The sequence below is a fragment of the Athene noctua genome, chromosome 1, assembly GCF_965140245.1.
Source record: "Athene noctua chromosome 1, bAthNoc1.hap1.1, whole genome shotgun sequence".
Lineage (NCBI taxonomy): Eukaryota > Metazoa > Chordata > Aves > Strigiformes > Strigidae > Athene > Athene noctua.
In genome coordinates, this window is record NC_134037.1 from 53911197 (window position 1) to 53925438 (window position 14242).

General features: G+C 45.1%; 1 protein-coding gene across 2 annotated transcripts in view; it reads right to left on the bottom strand.

The window, feature by feature from the left end:
• Positions 1 to 11640, bottom strand: part of FYN (FYN proto-oncogene, Src family tyrosine kinase) — a 136850-nt gene extending 125210 nt beyond the window's left edge. For both annotated transcript variants that reach the window (XM_074896176.1, XM_074896175.1), the window contains exon 1: positions 11203 to 11640. The gene's annotated coding sequence lies outside the window, so the exon portion shown is untranslated. The remainder of the gene's footprint in view (positions 1 to 11202) is intronic.
• Between the last annotated feature and the right edge of the window lie 2602 nt (positions 11641 to 14242).

The following is a 14242-nucleotide window of genomic DNA, read 5'->3' on the forward strand; positions in this document are numbered from 1 at the left end:
CCTCAAGGCAGCAGCAACTGCAGCACAAGTCCCATGTGTATGGATTTGGTGGTCGCTGTGGGCTTCTCTTATGTTCTGATTGTTCTGTTTTTTTCAGGCAAATACTAATTTAAGTACTTAAAACATTAACCATAAAATTTTCATTTTGTGTGTTTGAAAAAAATGTATAAAAAGTAAAAAACAAATAGTGCAGGAAGATTAAATCTTTAAAAAGCACAGACTATAGTTAGTCACATGTACTTCAGTCACTTATAATAGCGCAACTCGCAATCACAGTCTCAGAAATCTAGTGGAGAAGAAACACCTCCTGGGTATAAAATCTTAAGCACATGTTATTGTCCCACAGCTCCCATGAGGCTCATCTGGGTGGCATGCCTGTTATTTCAATCCTCATATTTGTTACCAAACATTAACTTTAAAGTGGGTAACTTCACTAATAGTTAAAGTACCGCCAGGAAAACAAACAGAACACACACAATGCATCTCTTTGCATATGCTGTTTACTATGCATTTTCTTCACTGTTTCACCAAAATAATCACTGTGATACAATCTTATTGCTTCAGGTTATATTGCTGTATGCAGCACAAAGTCAGGTGCAAAAATTCACTGCAGGGAAATGGAAACCTTCACAGTTTTGTATATGTAAACACTGGTTTGGTCATCTGCTTCATGTCATTGAAGCAAAGGGCCATCTCTGTTCCAGCTCTTTTTGAGATGACAAAGCAGCCCACAAGTACTCCTCTGCAAGAGAGAGTTTCCACCACTCCAGCTTGAAGGAAGTGAAGGCAACTGACAGCAACGGAAGATCTGGCACCAAATAGGCAATTTAATTAGATGGCAGGTGGAGGGAAGTAATTATTCCTCTCCATGCAGCATTTGTATGACCACATCTGGAGTATTCAGTCTGGTTTTGGGAGTCCTGGGAAAAGAAAGAAAGAATGACATACTGGAGTGAGTCCAGTGGATGCCACCAAGATGCTGCAGCACTTGACATATGAAGGAGATAGCAAGAGAGCTGGGTTTGTTCAGTGCATCTTGGGAGATACTCAAAACCTGAATGAGGCCCTGAAGTTAGACCTGGCTTTGAGCTCAGCCCTGTTCTGTGCAGGAAGATGATTTCCAGAGGTCCCTTCAAACCTACATTCTTCTGTTTAAATTTTGAAAGGAAGAAGAGTTCATCTCACGGAAGTCAGAAAGACTATTAAAAAGTAGTTTAATAGAAGAACTATTTAAAAGTACTTTTAAAAGAGAAGTCTGTTAGCTGTAGAGAGGACTCAGTTACAGAAAATAAATTTTTACAATATAACTGGTGGACGAAAAGAAAAAAAATGTAGGTGATCATTCCTTCAAGCAAAACTAGGGGGTTTTGTCACCCCTAGGTTTAAAGCATGACATGAAAGAGTCCAAAGCTACATACTTTACACAATATACACAGGTTTAGCAAGTTCCCGTAACAACAATCAAAAAGTAAATCTATATGATGTGGTCTGACTGTCATTTTTGACATATTTTCTCAGAAATTATACCTCACAGTGGCAACATATCGCTGATTACAGAAGAAATTATTATCACAGTTTGGGGTGACTACATTATTGGCAAGCACAGATCTTACTTCCCTCGCAGAGTTGTTCATATCTGCATTCTCTTAATGTCTGTGATATTTCACTTTTGGAAAAGAGTGGTAACAGTAGTCCAACAGCACTAAGTAATCTACAGAAATGTATTAACACTTCAAAATTAAATTTGAAGTGAGCAAGCCCTCTAAACCAGTTTACTTTAAAAAGATATCATTCATCAAGAAGTACTCTCCCACTCTCAGGATGACATAATTTGAATGGCAATTGCGTCCTTCTTTAAAAAAAGACAACTGAAAAGAAATGCTGCATACAACTGCAGCACCATATCTTTTTAAAGCTTGTGGATAATCACTCTTCCTCAACAGGGCAGATAATGAAAAAAAAAAAAAAAAAGAAGAGGATTTCTTTTAAGTTTAGTAGCAATTTTTAAAAAAGCTAGTTTGAGTAGTCTTTGGTGCTGTGAAAATGAACACTCATCTAGTTAATTCACTCTGTCAGGTCATCGCTCTCATGTCTTTTTTTTTGCATCAAAAAGTAAATACAGCCTCTACAACACCACATGCTGCTACATAGATACAGTCACAAGTATGAACACATCATGGTGGTCCTGGAAGCAGTGCAGCCACATTAGTATGATGCTCCTCCTGGACGGCCGAGCCTATCCCGACTCTCACACACAAGCTCTTCTGTCCACCTTGGTATGGTGCCATGCAGACGTATCCCAAGTCTGAGGCCTGTTCTACCCAAGGAAGTAAAACCAAAGCAATACTTTTTTGACCCACCATCCACATTCATGTCCAGATTATTCTCAGCACAGTCCTGCCGTGCCACATTAGCTCTAAAAGGATCACAACTATCTTTTGTAGGAAACAAATTTACATGGTGAATCATGGAGGAATTAACCACAAAAGCAAAATTTGGCTGATTTGTTTAACACCTACAGCTATACAGTCAGCTTCATAAAACAGAACTCTTTTGCATGGGAAAGAAACAAAAAAACCCTAAACAACATAACTTTACAGCAGTTCAAATTAAGACTTACTAAAAACCTAGTAAGAGCAGAGACAATGTCACCTCAGCCTTTAAGAAGTCACTGAATCACACTGATGCCAGAGGCAGCCCACAATTTAAAAAAAAAAAAAAAAAAAAGGAGCATATAAACGAAAAGTTTTTTAATCTTTTACAGGACTGGCTGCAAATTGTTCTGAACATCATCAAGTACTGCAAACTGATGTGCTCCCTGTCCTGCCTGCGATGACTGAGGAGGATGAAGAGGGACACAATCTTCCCTGTGCACACTGTCCACAGTCCTATTTGTTCCTTTTTGGCAGCCCCACTTGAACATGAGGACAAGAAGTTCTGCAGTTTTTAAGCATGTCAGTAATGCTGCCCTAAGCAGGACAGTCAGTCAATGCTCATCTTCTGCCTCCCCCAATGCACAGAAAGTCATTTTGGACCTTCAAATGTAAGGTCGTATTGTTTAGCAGCTCTCTTAGCCAAACTTTTGAGCTTATTCCTAGAGGATGGGGGAAACTCCTAGAGAGGTGGTCAAAAGCAACTGAAGCCAATGCTATGTGTGTTTTTTGAGAGCAAACAGCCTGTTACACCAAGAGTTAAATCTGGCTCTTCAGCTTGCCAGCTTCTGTCCACTGACCTTATGCCAATTGTAGGCTGACAGGCTTACAAAGTTTTTCAACAGTGATTACAGCTAATAAAATGAATTGCATTAATAACGTATGTTTGATTTTTTCTTTTAAAGGCAGTTTGCCTCAGTCTTTCTGAATAAAATAGAAAAGAGATTACAAAGTAAAAAAAAATCCAGTTGCTATTCCTCCTCACCTATTTAAAGTACGAAGTCTTATGAATACAAGATCACTGACCATTCAAAGACATCTGGAGAACTTAATATTTGGAACAAAAGGCCTGCATGTTTGCCTAAAGGCTTTAAATGAAAATTAAGAATGACTTCAGATACTGTGCTACTGAAAGGGATTAGCTTTAAATAGTTTTATTCCTTTTTGAATAGTGAAACCACCAAAACATTATCAATGAATTTGAAAACTGGACCTAGAATGTCTCTTGCTGAAAACACCAATTCAAATGCTGTCCGGAGTGATAATGACCAGAAATTTCATAATCTGTTGGCTATCTCACAGCTGAATCCCAGAAGGGTATTTAGGAGTTTTCAGTTACTTCCCAGGAAGGCAGATGGGCAACAGAATTGGCATTTTTGCTGATCTTCAGACAAAAATCGTACTGGATGTGGGCTCCTTCTCTGTAATCTTATTATTCAGACCTGCCCATTTTCAAACATCATTAGCATACAGTGACAGCATGCAAGAGGACCTGTCCACAGAGGGGTCTAAAAACATGCAAGAGGTCATTAATCTCACCATAAAAAAAACCTCTTCACTATTAACCTTCACCACTAAAAATAAAAACTGTATATAAATGCTCAGTGTAAATCAAGAAACAGTCTAACTGCCTAGTCAGACAATAGAGGTTTTCATTCCAAGTCTTAGAGATGCTTTTTTTTTTCCTGGAAAAAAATATATCATTGCTTACTAGTGAGAGGCTGCTCACAAATTAAAACCCAGTCCCAGGAACAAACAAATATTCTTTCTTTTAACAGTCTGAGAGCTATTTTCTCTTACACCTGCTCTCCTCCTCCCAGGGTAAAAGCAGCTGGCTCTAAGACGTGACCATTGCCACCCTTCAAACAGGTTATCAGCTGGTCTTATGCTAAATCCTAAAAAATGACCAGGTATGGGATTAAGTTATCCTAGAAGAAAGAAAAGTAATTCTGGGGAGATGTGATACAAGTCCAGAAGTTAGAAAATTAACAGACAAGTTTCTGCTGTAACTTTTTTGAACAGTTAGCACAACCCCCAAAGTCACAGGATGGTTGTTGATAGAGATAGCTACAGCCCTTATTAACATAATGATGAAGCTTGTATGGGCTAAAAAGAGAGAGAAAAAGTCCATGAGCGCTTTTACTGTGCACCTCACCAATGGCCCAGAGCTGACATGAGGTTGTTCACCAACACTGCTGCTAATCTTAGCTCCAGTTTGGTGCCCAGCACTCTCATCTCCCAGCACAATGCTGCAATGCAGCACACTGTTTGCAGCTTCTGGCTTGAAGAACTTCTGAACTAGCCAGTAACAAGTCTTCCCAATTATTTTGGGTGAGAGCATCAACTTCAATTATAATGCCCAGGGCAATTCTGCAGTTTAAAGGTCAGTTACAAAGGCGCTGCTCAAATCCCTATCCAACCTGGCCTTGAACACTTCCAGGGAGGGGGGCATCCAAACAAAACCAGCATATTTGTAAAAAAAAAAAAAAAAAAAGAACAATTATCTGTACACTGATATCAGGAGCCAAGATAGGAACTGCATGATATTCCAAAGTCATGCCCGGAAAACCTTCAGAGCTGCCTCTTTTGTAAGTGGTACAGCTGCAAGTCAAAGATCAACATCACGCAAAGCGCCCTTTCACACACAGGTTGTTCTAAAACAAGGGAGGTTGGAAGGTCTTTATTAATACAATAAAAAGCCTTCAAATGAATGTTAAAGTTTATTTGTTTTAAAAAACTAAAAAATAAAATAATATAAATTGTAAAGAAAAAGTAACTACCCGATATGGTAATTAGAAAACTCTCATGGAACAGAAATGTTTTTCCTAAAAAAACCTTGAATGGGTATTTAATATTAATCTTCATTTTCATATGCTGTTTAACATCTCTGTATAGCTTCGTATAGCAAACTGAGGCCTAACGAGATAAAAATTATCTGGCAATCATATTTTCATCTTGGACCCTACCAAAAAAGCTCGAGAACTATTTTGGTCAAATCTGTTAACATGGGAAAACTGGAGCCAAGAGGAAAAGGACAATTTCAAACAGAGAAAATATTTCATCTAAGTCAAGTCAATCATTTGAAGTTTCCTCCTTCCTCCTCCAAAAAAAAAAATCACTAAAACAAGAGTTATTTGCATGTTTAAGTGGTGCCAAACACTTCTTTTCCAGCAAATGTCCTCACTCATGCACAGAAGAGCAGCTTCCTCTGCCTGCTTCGATCAACTCTTCCCCTGGTCTGTACAACGTCCCTCAACCCCAGGTACTTTTCTGCTTTTTCATATGTTGTGCTGGTGCTATTAACCATCACTTTCAGCTACAAAACACTTTCCAAATTCACCACTGCAAATGACATAGCTTTAGTGAATAAACCAACATTTTTCAAGTATTTCTGGAAGCTTCAGTACTGATGGTGCATTTTGCCTGCAAAACGTCTCAATTTCAGGTTAAAATAAATTGTTACAGCTCTAAAGCCAAGGCTTTAGATATTTATCTTTTAGAGCTCTCAAAGCTGTTCAAGGCAGCATCAAGGATGCGAGGAAGCTCCTCCCCAGGTCATCCCAAAAGCTGTGAAGCAAAGTGTACTATGTGAGGTAGAGCCTTTGTTCAGGGCTGGCTGCTGATAGTGTGACCAACCACGGGGCCATGCATTTTAGGGACAGCCCAGCAACTGCCCTCACAGCACAGGATCTGATACTATTAAAAGTACCTCTGGATCCTTTGAGGAGCTCTGGCTGGGCTGCTTTGTACTTCAGAGCACTGAGAACATCACTTGACAGCTGCTTCTCAACATCCCTCCTTTCTGGTTGTAGCCACCGAGTACCTAAAGCAGGATGGGACAACAAATTTCCCTAGGCTAGAAAAAGCATCTAGTCATTGCTGACTCCTAAAAAACCCACCAAAATAAAATAAAATAAAATAAGTAAGCATAGAGGGGTGACTTTCTCCGTTCCGATCAAAACATTCTCACATCACTGCTGCCATGTATATTTGATCATACTAAACCACGTTTCGATGTGAAGAACATTAACTAACTAGCTCTAAGAACTTAATTTACTGGCTTACTCAAGTACGACTTACTACACACAGATACTCTAGAAAATTATAGCACGGAACAAGCAACTTTCAGAAGTGCAAGACTTCCCTGAATCAATAGAAGGTGTGCTGGAAAACATGGGTTAACTTCTCCCCATATGACCTTGTTACAAAGTCAGTAGATCCATTCAAGTTGGGATGCCTTTGATAAAAAAAAAGGAGCTGCATTTTGGGAAGGACAGCAAGTTTAAGATTCATTTGCTGTCCTGTCCCCTGTTTAAAAACATGATTTCACTCAGGTCATCTAATTCAAATCAGTTAATATTGCCAGACTATCTTTTTGATGGCTTTTGGAAATCAAAAACATTCATTCAAATTCATGGTATATAAGGAGTGGAGCTGTTCAGGAAAAATCCAACAGTCATTTTATGTGAGAAAATTCAGTTCTATCCATATCTAAAAGCTCTGTAAAATTGCTGGTGATTTTATACTTCAGTAAAAAGTCAAGATGTCAAAGGTTCTATTCTGTTCCAAATAGGTGCCAATATTTTGAGTTGAAATCCTTGCTTTCATAGCAAGTTACCATTCAAAACAGTCAGAAGCAAGATGAGGTGACATGTTTTGATGGAAATAATTTTATTTTTCACTTCCTCCAGTAAAAGTGCTGATATTGTTCAGTTTTGTTCCCGTTCCAAGTGAAGGAAAGTTTTGAAAATCCTTCACAAAATGTCATTGTTTTCCTGTGGCCAATGGCAAGGAGAACAACGGGGTGCTTCTCCTTGGCTGCAAACTCCCGTAAGATCAGGCCTGCTTCTAGTTTCAGAGCTCAAGGACATCTCTCACAGACAGGTTTAACTTGACCACTCTCAAGCTGAGAGGCAGCTTACCTGTCTGAAACCAAACCAATGCTTGAGCACATTAAAAAGTGAGACTGCCCTACAGCACAGCGCTCTCTTTAAGGAGCATCATATGCTTCTCAGATGTACCAAAACAACTTTAACCTTTCACATTTCATCTGGACCTGTCATTTTTTCCATCTAGAAGTCATGCACTAAAGGCAAAACCCACGAGGGGATGCAAATGCTAGAAATCACAATTCTTCTACACACGCTATTGAAATACAAAGTACAAAGCTTTTTTTTTTTTTTTTAAATTATTACTATCTTATGAAAAGCAGGTTAGGGCTTTTAAACTCTAAGAGCAAGCCACTGTGGTACCAAGTAAGACATGCAGCAGGCAGATGCAGCACTGGAGTTTCACCCCCTTCTGAGGCACTTTGAATTGGGAGGCCCTGGCAGCATTTTCCGTGGCACACCGGCCGCTGGGAGTGCAGCTCTGAGGTGCACACCGTGTTCAGCAAGGTGCAGCAAGCAGCTACATCCCTCGCTCAGGGGTGAGAGATCCACACGGTTTGCAACTGCCCCGACAGCACAGCCTCAGGATGCTCCACACTGAAGCACGCAAACCATTTTGTGGGTTTCACTCCAAGTAAATCACCAACTTGCACGATACAGATCTGTAGGCCTTTTGTCACCAAAGGAGTCCTTAATTGCTGGATTTTAATGAGACTGCTTGGGTGAATTAGATTTGTCAGTTCAAGTCCTGGTTTTGAAGTAATGGGCCAAAATTACTTGTGAAGACACTTCTGTGGGAGCTGTAGGGGCAGGAAAGGGACAGAAGTTACTGGTTTTCTCTGTCTCGAAGGAAGGTCACTTTGACAATACACACTGCCAGCAGCAGACCTGCTCATAACGCAAATTACAAAGTGCTGTCTGTGACACAAACACCATTATTATACATTCAAAGTAGTGCTCAAACTGAATTAAACAGAACTTTACAGAACAAGTTTGAATCAAATATTAATATGCACCCCAGAGAGAAGGAGGAAAGGAAAACACATGCAACTCTTTCTCTCCCTGAAGTAAAAGCCTATAATGCAGCAAGATAGCAAAGTGAAGACACAAGTTAAATAAAAGTAATCAGGCATAAGGTGGCCAACAGCTCTACGCCTTCCTTAAAACAACTAAATATATGATATTGTAGATGTACCATGTAACAGTGTTAAACCATCACAAAGGCACCAGACAGTTTTCACTCATCTAGCCATGACTTTTTTATGCTGTAAATCCAGTGCAGACTGTACCATGTCCAGATTAGTATATTCAGCTTAATTCAGATAAGCCATAGGGCCAGTGGCCACAGAGGCCCTCTCTGTATCAGACTCCACCCATGCATTTTGGATGACACTATTCAGGCATTTCATGTAAAGGTATGATGTGAAATCTAGTATAGTATCTCAAAGATAACTAGTTCCTCAGCAACGCTTTGTCCTACTCAAATGACATAAAAAAATTGTCAACGGGTCCTAACTTTTAAAGATACTTAAAATAAAAATCATTAATAAGCAACTTCTCTGTAGCACCTTCTTCACTTCTGCCATACCCATACGCCAAAGCTGTTTATCCCTCACTGAAGACATGTACTTATTCAACATCAAAACAATTTCCAGAGAAGCCTGTTCAGGGTTTTATACTTAACTGGTATTTCACGCCACTACATCTTCCATCAGCAGGCAACACAGAATTTCTGAAACAACATGCCTGTAGCATAAACCACAAAACACCACAGCCAGTGGCCTACCATTAGACAACCTCATATTGGAAATTCTTATTTTTGCTAAAGATGAGCCATGCAGATGAGGTAGTAATTTGTTAGAGGTGGAGAAGAAGCAGGCTTACAGGCACCCTCTAAGAGACATCTGAACGTTTCAGCAAACTAAGAGAAATCTGCAGCATATTACCAAAGGAATACAAATTCTGAAGGCATTAATTAGGCAATCTTCCTTTCTCTTTTTCAGCAAAATCACAACTTTGTGAGGATAAAAAAGGCTCAATAAGGAACTCATTGTTTTTTCCAAGAGATTCCCTTTTGAAAATTGTTCTTAAAAAAAATTGTGAAAAGGAACCCATCTACTGACATTCATTAAGTGTTACCAGTTTTCTGAGCATATATATCAAGGTGCTGAAAACTCCCGTTTCACAGGGGGGAAGGTAATAACCTTTCCACTTTACTGATACTAAGCAAATGTTCAGTTGTAAAAATGAACCTCTCCCCTCCAGTTTCCCACTGGGTTAAGCAGGGGCTGCAGTGGATGTAACTGAGAAGTTGGAGATGCTGCCTTCCCTCCCTTCCCACTCTGGTATTTTTCTTCTGGCCTCCTTTGTTCACTTAACAGAACTTTGTTTGAAGTGTGTTTTTACTCCTTCGCTGCATGACAAACCCACACAGTCAGAAGACAGGATTATAAAAACCACAGATCTCCAGCAGGGAGCTCAACGGTGGGTGTAATATTGGACACAGCTCTCCATTCATCATGCACATTCTCCGGATTTCAAGTTGACAGTGTCCCTTTAGCTTACTGTTCCTCCTCATGGGAGATCTGACGAGTCAACCCTAACAAAAACACTTCCTCCACCAGCATATAAACAAACAGATCTTCACCTGCAATTGTTCTAAGCCTCGGCCACAGAACGCTAGTTAAAAAGATATCAAGAAAAAAAAAGAAAAAAAAAAGATGGGGGTGTGGGGAGGAGATACTGGAAAGTGTTACAGCTGCAGGGATGGTGGAAGGAAGGATGTGGGAGTTAAGGAGGTTGTATACAAGGAGGAAAATGACAAGGTCTCAAAGGCGTTCCCGGTCCTGCGCATGCATTTCAAAAGCCTGGTCCGTTCCCACTTGTTATTTAGCATTTTAAGAATCGGAGTGTATCACAGTGATTGATGAACAACTGCAGAGGGTTGCTTTCCACTCAGCCTAAACCTTCTCCTCCAGCACCGACTCGGCCCTGCCCTCCCCGTCACCGCTGAATGGACCAAGATATCATGGTCTTGTTTTCACAAAGTGATCCCCTTCCCCCCCGGCCCTCACGCACACGCAAAATCCACACGGAGCAGAAATAAGGCGAGTTCCCGGGGAAGCAAGAGACCAAAGTGAGCGTTATGAAGGAGGTCGGGTGACACGTACACCGTAGCTCTGCAGACGCAGCAAAACGCTGGCACCCATGGTGTGGCGTTTGGTATCTCTCGCTAATCGAAAATGTGGCTGGAAAGGAACTGGCACCAGATCAGCGGCCTCATCTGGGGAGGCACAGAGAGGCTCTAGGGGAAAGACAAGAAACAAGCCTCTTTTCACATCCTACCACCCTTGGGCATTTTGTGCGTCCCTTCTTTCTTCCCTGAAAGAGGCCTTTGTCACAGACGCGCAAATCCTATACGATTTATTTCGGACGGAGAGAAGGTCTTTTCATTTCCCCCCCCCTCCCCCTTTTTCGCAGTTCGGTGGCAACAAATACAGCCCTGTGCCGCGCCCCCTCCCCTCTCCCCGGCCGCGAGGGCGGGGGACACGGACACGGGCGACCCCCGGGCACGCAGGGGCGCAGCGCCCTCCCGCTCGGCCCCGCACAGCCGCTCACTGGCGCGGCCCCCGGCCCTCCCCGCGCTGCAGGCCGCGGCCGGCGGCTCCCGGCGGGGGAGCCGGCGGCGTGGGGGGTGCGCGGGGGACACCCGCAGCAGCGCGGCCGCCTCCCCTCCCCCGCAGCCCCCGCACCTCATCACCGCTCGGGCGCACAAAGGAAAGCAACGCGCCGCAGCATCCATATCCACCACCCCCTCCCGACCCCTTCCCGCTCCCCCCGGGCGGCGGCGGCGGCGCGCCGGGCTCCGGCCCCTCCGTTACCTGAGGCAGCTCAGCTCGGCTCGGCGCGGCTCGGCTCAGCTCGGCGCAGCGCGGGGCCGGGGCGGCGCCGCCGCACTCACATCCTCCTCGCTCCGCTCCTCCGCCGGCTGCCCCCGCCCGCCCTCCCGCCCGCAGCGAGGGGCGCCGCTCCGGGCGCCGCTGCCTCTCCCCGCGGGCAGACGCGCTGCGCCAAGCCCCGGCCGGGCGCGGAGGCGGCGGCGGCTTCGTGCGGCGGCAGATCCGCAGCCTGGGCAGGGATGAGCTCGCGCGGGCTCTCCGCGCTGCTGCTGCTGCTGCTGCTGCTGCTGCTGCCGCCGCCTCGCCTCCGCTCCGCTCCGCCCGGGTGAGCGCGGCTCGGGCGCTCCCCTCCCACCGGGGCTCCTGACAGATGGCGCAACCGCAGCGCCGCCGCCGCCCGGCCCCGCTCGCCCGCACGGAGCCGGCAGCCGCCACCGCCGCCGCCTCCCCCCCCGCCCGCCGCCGCGCCCCTCCGCGGGGGTGGCCCCAGACTGGCAGCGCCGCCGGCCTATGGCGAAGAGCGCCCGGCAGCCGCCATCGCCTTGATTGGCGAGCGGCGGGGAAGGCGGGGCGATCGAGGCGGCCCCTCAGCGCCCGCTGGCCGCGGCGAGGGCAGCGCCCGGCCGCCGCCCCCGGGTAGCGACAGCCGCTTCGGGCGGCCCGCGGGAGCCGGGGCGGAGGCTGCCCCGGGCTGGCGGGGGAGAGGAGCCGAGGGCGAAGCGGAGGGAGAAGGAGGAAGAGGAGGGGTGACCGGCCGGCCGGCCCGCGGCGGGGGTCGCGGCCGGCAGCTGCCACCGCCGGAGCGGTTCACGCTGCTCCGGGTCCCGGGCCCCGCTGCGTGCGCCCCGGCGGGGAGCCTTGGGGGGCGGAAGGCGGGAGCTGAACGTCTCAGCATCCCCGATGAATGGGAGAACAACCTTAAGCAGATTATGCCTCTTTGTGCAAAACGACGTCTTGGTTTATTATCATTATTTTTTTTATCCCTAATGCTCGAAATTGGCAATAGCGGGTATGTAAGGCAACGCTGGTAATGAAACGCGCAGGGGTTTTCCGGAGTTACCGTTTTACTCAATTTTTTCGCGTTTAACTGCAGTATTTCAGCCGGCCGCGGTGGGAGGAGTGCCAGCCCCACCGCGGCCATCGCCAGGGCCGTACGTCCCTGCTGTCCCCACGGCACGGCTGGGGGGCTTCGGCCGCCCGCGGGGCGCAGCGGCGCGTGCAGGCTGCGCCGCCCTCCCGCAGCACTGCGCCCTGCTCCGCGGGCGCGGAAGAGCCCTCTGCACGCTCTGTGCCCCTCGGGTCCTCTGCAACTCGGCACTCCTCCCGGCATTTCTGGAGGTGTCCGCGCCCACCTCCGACGCCCACTGAAGGCACCGCACGCTCCAGATTGAGGTCCCCTCTCTAACACAACCCGGCCCGTGACCTCGGATGCTCCCGTGTTGACAGATTGGCACATCTCCCTGTCACTCGCCTCCTAGGCTTGGAAAGTTCTTTTGACTTAGCACCGAAGAAACTGCGGTTTAGGCTTCAACAAGAACAGGAAAGACATGTAAAATACAGATGCAAAGGGAGAGAAACTTAATAAAACATGTTGAAATAGCAAAGAGAACTATAATAGTTTCCAATAAATAAGCTTTGTGTTTCCTCCTTCGTTCTCCTCCCCAGATTTCATTTTTGGCTGCCAGTATTTAACCAGAGAATCATTTCATCCTGATCATTTGATTTCCTGATGAAATTACAGTTTTACCGGTTCAAATGTAACCTTATTTCCTATCAGTATGTCTACAGCTGTGTGTTTACAACAAAAAAAGTGTTTCACTTCTCTGTCTAGGTGGCTGTGCAGGTTGTGTGTAGGTGACTCCTGATCGTTACATTTCAGGACCCTACAGAGTTTGTTCCACTAATTCATATAAGAATTTGGAGAGGGAATTCCAAAAGAAAATTGCACTCGTGACACTTCTCATTTAAAACCTGGTTATAGACCTATAAACAAAATTTTCAGGCTCCTAGGTAGCTCATTCTTTATTACCCTCCTAGACTTTCCAAACAAATTGATTTTTTTAAAAAAAATCCATTTTACCATATAGAAGGTATAAGTAGCACAAGAGTAGAAATGCATAGATCAACTGAAAACCCAATTTTTGCTTTTTATCCTGGTGGATGATAATGGCAGCTCAGTGGAGAGGTCTGGTTCTGCCTTTCTAGAAACACCAGGTGGGATCCTGATCCTATGGACTTTGAAGAGCTCACACTGGAGCCACTGGGCCAGCAGCAGGCACCGGCTCAGGCAGAACAGAGCTGCTGGCCAGAGACCAACCTCAGCTGGCCCAGCACAGTCTGGAGGGAGAGCAGAGTTACGGATTTCCAGCTTGGAGACTATCAGAACTACAAACAGTGCCTTAATGCTTTAGGCTTCTCACCAAAAACCCAGCATCTGGCTCTAGGAAAAGGTGCATTTTTGCATGCCCTAAAGGTTGCTTTTTTTTATGGGCTTATGCATAATCTTACCTCCCCACAAATCAATGGAGGTTAATATTCTTGGGGATCTTAGGCAGCTTGGAAATTAATCAAAGAACCAGATGTTCTTCCTGCAAACACTATAGGAAAGAAATGCACTTAATTTTATAATCAAGAAACTGGGAATAAAGAATCATTGTCCAAAACTTTGAATGCTCTTGCTGTGAATTAAAACCAGAATGTCACAAAGAAAAAAAACCACAGTGAACCAAACAACAACCCACCACTCTCTTTTGAGCCAAACCAGAAAACAACTAATCAATGAAAGCAGACCAAAACAATATCACACATCAGCCACAGAGCTGTTCTAAGCCTGGGCAGATAAACTGGCTTGGCAGCATGCCACAGAAAGCCTGATGCTCTGAGCTAGTACAGCTGGAGAGGAGCGAGGTGCAGTCAGAAACCACGTGCTGGTAGTTGCATGGGAAATTGCCTTGGGTTTCCCTTTTAGGGGAGCTGTAATCTAGGATCATAAAGACCAGCAGAGCTGCTGTGAGTTCCTGTT